At 45.4% G+C, this 8,365-nt stretch overlaps 1 long non-coding RNA gene across 4 annotated transcripts; it reads left to right on the top strand.

The window, feature by feature from the left end:
* LOC127922547 (uncharacterized) lies at nucleotides 1–2,827 on the top strand. 4 transcript variants are annotated; one of them, XR_008111648.1, is made up of 3 exons: nucleotides 1–75; nucleotides 529–598; nucleotides 2,788–2,827. It is a non-coding gene; the product is annotated as an uncharacterized LOC127922547 (long non-coding RNA). The 4 variants fall into 4 exon arrangements; XR_008111649.1 differs by lacking the exon at nucleotides 1–75 and adding an exon at nucleotides 106–180; XR_008111650.1 differs by lacking the exon at nucleotides 1–75 and adding an exon at nucleotides 279–353.
* The last annotated feature ends 5,538 nt before the right edge of the window (nucleotides 2,828–8,365 follow it).

Genomic DNA, 8,365 nt, shown 5'->3' on the forward strand with positions numbered 1-8,365 from the left:
TGAAGGTAGGGTTAGGATGAACTGGGATGTGGACATGAAGGTAGGGTTATGATGAACTGGGATGTGGACATGAAGGTAGGGTTAGGATGAACTGGGATGTGGACATGAAGGTAGGGTTAGGATGAACTGGGATGTGGACATGAAGGTAGGGTTATGATGAACTGGGATGTGGACATGAAGGTAGGGTTAGGATGAACTGGGATGTGGACATGAAGGTAGGGTTATGATGAACTGGGATGGACATGAAGGTAGGGTTAGGATGACCTGGGATGTGGACATGAAGGTAGGGTTAGGATGAACTGGGATGTGGACATGAAGGTAGGGTTATGATGAACTGGGATGTGGACATGAAGGTAGGGTTAGGATGAACTGGGATGTGGACATGAAGGTAGGGTTAGGATGAACTGGGATGTGGACATGAAGGTAGGGTTAGGATGAACTGGGATGTGGACATGAAGGTAGGGTTATGATGAACTGGGATGTGGACATGAAGGTAGGGTTAGGATGAACTGGGATGTGGACATGAAGGTAGGGTTATGATGAACTGGGATGTGGACATGAAGGTAGGGTTATGATGAACTGGGATGTGGACATGAAGGTAGGGTTAGGATGACCTGGGATGTGGACATGAAGGTAGGGTTAGGATGAACTGGGATGTGGACATGAAGGTAGGGTTAGGATGAACTGGGATTGGACATGAAGGTAGGGTTAGGATGAACAGGGATGTGGACATGAAGGTAGGGTTAGGATGAACTGGGATGTGGACATGAAGGGGTAGGGTTAGGTGATGAACTGGGATGTGGACATGTTGAAGGTAGGGTTAGGATGAACTGGGATGTGGACATGAAGGTAGGGTTAGGATGAACTGGGATGTGGACATGAAGGTAGGGTTAGGATGACTGGGATGTGGACATGAAGGTAGGGTTAGGATGAACAGGGATGTGGACATGAAGGTAGGGTTAGGATGAACTGGGATGTGGACATGAAGGTAGGGTTATGATGAACTGGGATGTGGACATGAAGGTAGGGTTAGGATGAACTGGGATGTGGACATGAAGGTAGGGTTAGGATGAACTGGGATGTGGACATGAAGGTAGGGTAGGGTTAGGATGACCTGGGATGTGGACATGAAGGTAGGGTTAGGATGAACTGGGATGTGGACATGAAGGTAGGGTTAGGATGAACTGGGATGTGGACATGAAGGTAGGGTTAGGATGACCTGGGATGTGGACATGAAGGTAGGGTTAGGATGAACTGGGATGTGGACATGAAGGTAGGGTTAGGATGAACTGGGATGTGGACATGAAGGTAGGGTTAGGATGAACTGGGATGTGGACATGAAGGTAGGGTTATGATGAACTGGGATGTGGACATGAAGGTAGGGTTAGGATGAACTGGGATGTGGACATGAAGGTAGGGTTAGGATGAACTGGGATGTGGACATGAAGGTAGGGTAGGGTTAGGATGACCTGGGATGTGGACATGAAGGTAGGGTTAGGATGAACTGGGATGTGGACATGAAGGTAGGGTTAGGATGAACTGGGATGTGGACATGAAGGTAGGGTTAGGATGAACTGGGATGTGGACATGAAGGTAGGGTTAGGATGAACTGGGATGTGGACATGAAGGTAGGGTTATGATGAACTGGGATGTGGACATGAAGGTAGGGTTAGGATGAACTGGGATGTGGACATGAAGGTAGGGATAGGATGAACTGGGATGTGGACATGAAGGTAGGGTTATGATGAACTGGGATGTGGACATGAAGGTAGGGTTAGGATGAACTGGGATGTGGACATGAAGGTAGGGTTAGGATGAACTGGGATGTGGACATGAAGGAAGATGAATGAACTGGGAGGGTTAGGATGAACTGGGATGTGGACATGAAGGTAGGGTTAGGATGAACTGGGATGTGGACATGAAGGTAGGGTTAGGATGAACTGGGATGTGGACATGAAGGTAGGGTTATGATGAACTGGGATGTGGACATGAAGGTAGGGTTAGGATGAACTGGGATGTGGACATGAAGGTAGGGTTAGGATGAACTGGGATGTGGACATGAAGGTAGGGTTAGGATGAACTGGGATGTGGACATGAAGGTAGGGTTAGGATGAACTGGGATTGGACATGAAGGTAGGGTTAGGATGAACTGGGATGTGGACATGAAGGTAGGGTTAGGATGAACTGGGATGTGGACATGAAGGTAGGGTTAGGATGAACTGGGATGTGGACATGAAGGTAGGGTTATGATGAACTGGGATGTGGACATGAAGGTAGGGTTAGGATGAACTGGGATGTGGACATGAAGGTAGGGTTAGGATGAACTGGGATGTGGACATGAAGGTAGGGTTAGGATGAACTGGGATGTGGACATGAAGGTAGGGTTAGGATGAACTGGGATGTGGACATGAAGGTAGGGTTAGGATGAACTGGGATGTGGACATGAAGGTAGGGTTAGGATGAACTGGGATGTGGACATGAAGGTAGGGTTAGGATGAACTGGGATGTGGACATGAAGGTAGGGTTAGGATGAACTGGGATGTGGACATGAAGGTAGGGTTAGGATGAACTGGGATGTGGACATGAAGGTAGGGTAGGGTTAGGATGAACTGGGATGTGGACATGAAGGTAGGGTAGGGTTAGGATGAACTGGGATGTGGACATGAAGGTAGGGTTATGATGAACTGGGATGGTGTTAGGAGGATGTGGAAATGAAGTTAGGGTTAGGATGAACTGGGATGTGGACATAAAGGTAGGGTTAGGATGAACTGGGATGTGGACATGAAGGTAGGGTTATGATGAACTGGGATGTGGACATGAAGGTAGGGTTATGATGAACTGGGATGTGGACATGAAGGTAGGGTTAGGATGAACTGGGATGTGGACATGAAGGTAGGGTTAGGGCTACTACTGTTACCAAAAATGATTGCCCAACAGAAACTGTGAAGTGTTGATTACTTTCCTACACTTCTTGTTGATAACGATGACTCATTTTCATCACATTCTATCCTATCTACTGTTGCATGCTGGATGAGTTGGCTCACTCAGGTGCTGAATCAAGGTAGTTCACACCACTGTCACACCTTGGATTTTATTGTTTTCGACATCCTTTGTGTTTTCTATGTTCTTTCATGCATCCCTTTCACTGCTCCCGTTCGCTTTTACTTCTGTAACGTGTGTTGTGATTTTAAATGCACTTTAAATGTTTGATTTGAATCATTGACTCCTATAAAACACAATAGAGTCTTGAACTTAAACGAACCCCGAGGCTGACGACTGATCTCGCTTTCAGACAGAAAGTGCAACATGGAGCATTTGTGGGAACCAAACATCCTGCCTGGGCAACACTCCAGCAATATCCTATATCACATTATCTAACAACACAGGGTTTTCAGTGCAGTAGGTTTCAATCAAGTAACATTGTGTGTGTGTGTGTGTGTGTGTCCTTGATAGATCGATAGATGCAGCCAGTGTGCCATGTGCCGGTTGGACTGGAAGCTGACACCACGGCCCTGTACTCTGTATATAGCGTCTCCAGTGCTAGGATAGGATAGGTTGGGAGGAAGAGGACTACACTCTGCTCCAATTAGGGCCTAACGTTTAAGACCTCTGACTCTGAGAAGTGCTTCATACTTTGGTACAGCAAGAGGGGTGATGACCATTGTGTCCATACACACACTAGCACTCACACACAGACTCATGTGGCCTGTGAAAATGGGACCTCTCCCCATCCCTCGTAACGGACAGGACGGCTTTAGCTTTAATCTGGTATGGCCCTGTTGGTGTGTGCGAGTGTAAAACATATTTTCTCAGAGGCTATTGATTGACTTCATGTAACCTTTTTCATGTGACCTTTAGATAGCAATCCTAAGGACTCTACATTCAAAACAACAACTTGTTTTCCAAATTAGGTAGTGTTCACCCTACCTGTTCTTACTCACGTTTAGGACCCTTTCTATGTACATGGCTTTGAGTTAGCTTTAGGCACATGGCTTTGAGTTAGCTTTAGGCACATGGCTTTGAGCTAGCTTTAGGCACATGGCTTTAGGTTAGCTTTAGGCACATGGCTTTGAGCTAGCTTTAGGCACATGGCTTTGAGCTAGCTTTAGGCACATGGCTTTGGCTTTAGGTTAGCTTTAGGCACATGGCTTTGAGCTAGCTTTAGGCACATGGCTTTCCCACTTCCCCATCCTCCCTCCAACTGGGAGAACATGAACGTGCCGCCCCTCCCCCTTGACAGATGTGAACAGCTGGCTGAGACTTGCTCTGGATGTGTGTGTGCGAGTTCCTCCAGAGGTCCAGACAAGGGGTTCCTTGAAGTCAGGAAGTGTTCCTCTAAGCATGGCTCCAGAGTGAGAAACCCTTCCAAGTCAAACATTGGGCCCCTGTCAAAACACACACACACTCTATTGCCATCAACTCGCCTCCCTAGAAAGACTGCACACTACACTGACCGTTCTCTGTCCTGTGGCTACTGTCAATGCTCCACAAAAATAAACATCAGTTCTGATTGGTGTAATCCAGGTTGTTTATATCAGTCAGATAGTGAGTAATGTATTGGACCCCTTGTCATGTTGTGGACAAACATGAAATGTGTTCTTAATTAACAGTTAAGGTTGAACTTTGACCTAATGTTGTGGCTTAACATCAACCAGAAACAAAAAAAATATAGGCTCCATACCATAATCAGGTTCACATTTGCATCTCTGAGTGATGAAACTTGCCTATTATTCTCACATCTAACACTGGGAAAATATATGTAATGTTGTACTTCTTGGCTGATGTCATAACTCGGGAGGATGTCTTCTCTCAAATGAATGATCATATTTTGTGCTAATGTTAACAGTGGTTTTGAGCTAGCATGGTGCCATTGCCAGAGATATTATAGAGAGGAGAAAGACTCCAGCAGACTTCACTCGCGTTCACTTGAAGGAGAGCGAAACGTCCATCTTGGAAAATATATGTAATGTTGTACTTCTTGTTGACGAAATGTGTGCTAAACATAGACTCCCATTCACTCCTTGAAGGAACGCGTCCCATTTCCCATCTCCTCAAAAGTATATCTGCCGTTGCGAATGTCAGACTCCACTCTGTGTGGGACATCGATCTGCAGGTTGAACATGGTGAGATTGTAGACTCCTAAATTGATAGCTGCAAACTCACCTAAACAAACTGCACTAACTAGCTACTTTACATGCTGATATTGTCTTTGGTATTATTGTGTGTCGCTACGTTTGCTAGCTAACTAGCCAGCCAGCCAATAGAGAGAGCACTGCATTATGGATTTTGTGGTGGCTACCAATCTTATTATAATGCCAAAATGAAACATTTGTTTACCAAAAATATTGATCTCACATAGTGTTATTTAACACTGTAAATTCAAAAACTGAGTGGTTTTGGGTGGATTTTCCCTTTAAGCTAGATATCTCTTTTTTTTTTGGTTGAGAGAATGCCAAGAGTGTGCAAATCTGTCATCAAGGAAAAGGGTGGCTACTTTGAAGAATCTAATATAACATATTTTGTTTAACACGTTTTTGGTTACTACATGATTCCATGTGTTATTTAATGTTTAGATGTATTCACTTTATTATTCTACAATGTAGAAAATAGTAAAAATAAAGACAATCCCTTGAATTAGTAGGTGTGTCCAAACGTTTGACTGGTACTGTGTGTGTGTGTGAGAGATATATACACGATGCCTTCTGAAAGTATTCAGACCCCTTGACCTTAACCACATTTGTTAGGTTACAGCCTTATTCTAAAATTGATTAAATAGTTGTTTCCCCCCTCATCATTCTACACACAATACCCTATAATTACAAAGCAAAAACATATATATATATTTTTTGCTAGTTTATTTAACATTTAAAACAGAAATATCAAATTTACAAAAGTATTCAGACCCTTAACTCAGTACTTTGTTGCAGCAATTACAGCCTTGGGTCTTATTGGGTATGACGCTACAAGCTTGGCACACCTCTATTTGGGTAGTTTCTCCCATTCTTCTCTGCAGATCCTCTCCAAGCTCTGTCAGGTTGGATGGAGAGCGTTGCTGCATATAGCTATTATCAGGTCTCTCCAGAGATGTTTCATCGGGTTCAAGTCCAGGCTCTGGATGGGCCACTCAAGGACATTCAGAGACTTGTCCCGAAGACACTCCTGAGTTGTCTTGGCTGTATGCTTAGGGTCATTGTCCTGTTGGAAGGTGAACCTTCGCCCCAGTCCTGAGCGCTCTGGAGCAGGTTTTCATCAAGGATCTCTCTGTACTTTTCTCCGTTCATCTTTCCCTCGATCCCTGCCCTTGAAAAACATCCCCACAACATGATGCTGCCACCACCATGCTTCACCGTAGGGATGGTGCCAGGTTTCCTCCAGACGTGACGTTTGGAATTCAGGCCAAAGAGTTCAATCTTGGTTTCATCAGACCAGGTCATTTTTGCTCTGACATGCACGGTAAACTGTGGGATCTTATAGAGACAGGTGTAAATTGAATCAATTGAATTTACCACAGGTGTACTCCAATCATATACACTGCTCAAAAAAATAAAGGGAACACTTAAACAACACAATGTAACTCCAAGTCAATCACACTTCTGTGAAATCAAACTGCCCACTTATGAAGCAACACTGATTGACAATACATTTCACATGCAGTTGTGCAAATGGTATAGACGACAGGTGGAAAGTATAGGCAATTAGCAAGACATCCCCCCAATAAAGGAGTGGTTCCACAGGTGGCAACCACAGACCACTTCTCAGTTCCTATGCTTCCTGGCTGATGTTTTGGTCACTTTTGAATGCTGGCGGTGCTTTCACTCTAGTGGTAGCATGAGACGGAGTCTACAACCCACACAAGTGGCTCAGGTAGTGCAACTCATCCAGGATGGAACATCAATGCGAGCTGTGGCAAGAAGGTTTGCTGTGTCTGTCAGCGTAGTGTCCAGAGCATGGAGGCGCTACCAGGAGACAGGCCAGTACATCAGGAGACGTGGAAGAGGCCGTAGGAGGGCAACAACCCAGCAGCAGGACCGCTACCTCCGCCTTTGTGCAAGGAGGAGCAGGAGGAGCACTGCCAGAGCCCTACAAAATTACCTCCAGCAGGCCACAAATGTGCATGTGTCTGCTCAAATGGTCAGAAACAGACTCTATGAGGGTGGTATGAGAGCCCGACGTCCACAGGTGGGGGTTGTGCTTACAGCCCAACACCGTGCAGGACGTTTGGCATTTGCCAGAGAACACCAAGATTGGCAAATTCGCCACTGGCGCCCTGTGCTCTTCACAGATGAAAGCAGGTTCACACTGAGCATGTGACAGACGTAACAGAGTCTGGAGACGCCGTGGAGAACATTCTGCTGCCTGCAACATCCTCCAGCATGACCGGTTTGGCGGTGGGTCAGTCATGGTGTGGGGTGGCATTTCTTTGGGGGGCCGCACAGCCCTCCATGTGCTCGCCAGAGGTAGCCTGACTGCCATTAGGTACCGAGATGAGATCCTCAGACCCCTTGTGAGACCATATGCTGGTGCGGTTGGCCCTGGGTTCCTCCTAATGCAAGACAATGCTAGACCTCATGTACTGGAGTGTGTCAGCAGTTCCTGCAAGAGGAAGGCATTGATGCTATGGACTGGCCTGCCCGTTCCCCAGACCTGAATCCAATTGAGCACATCTGGGACATCATGTCTCGCTCCATCCACCAACGCCACGTTGCACCACAGACTGTCCAGGAGTTGGCGGATGCTTTAGTCCAGGTCTGGGAGGAGATCCCTCAGGAGACCATCCGCCACCTCATCAGGAGCATGCCCAGGCGTTGTAGGGAGGTCATACAGGCACGTGGAGGCCACACACACTACTGAGCATCATTTTGACTTGTTTTAAGGACATTACATAAAAGTTGGATCAGCCTGTAGTGTGGTTATCCACTTTAATTTTGAGTGTGACTCCAAATCCAGACCTCCATGGGTTGATAAATTTGATTTCCATTGATCATTTTTGTGTGATTTTGTTCTCAGCACATTCAACTATGTAAAGAAAAAAGTATTTAAGAATATTTCATTCATTCAGATCTAGGATGTGTTATTTTAGTGTTCCCTTTATTTTTTTGAGCAGTGTATTTCTTTATTTCATTTTCAATAGAATTGCAAAAATGTCTAAACCTGTTTTTGCTTTGTCATTATGGGGTATTGTGTGTAGATTGATGAGAACAAAATAATGTGATCCATTTTAGAATGAGGCTGTAAAGTAACAAAATGTGGAAAAAGTCAAGGGGTCTGAATACATTCGGGAAAGCACTGTATATGATGTACAAAGGCTTGGCACAACAGAAAAAACACAAACGCCCATAGATGTAGCTAGCAATATGCTCTCTTG

This window comes from Oncorhynchus keta, unplaced genomic scaffold (assembly GCF_023373465.1).
Source record: "Oncorhynchus keta strain PuntledgeMale-10-30-2019 unplaced genomic scaffold, Oket_V2 Un_contig_26212_pilon_pilon, whole genome shotgun sequence".
In the NCBI taxonomy this organism is placed as follows: Eukaryota; Metazoa; Chordata; class Actinopteri; order Salmoniformes; family Salmonidae; genus Oncorhynchus; species Oncorhynchus keta.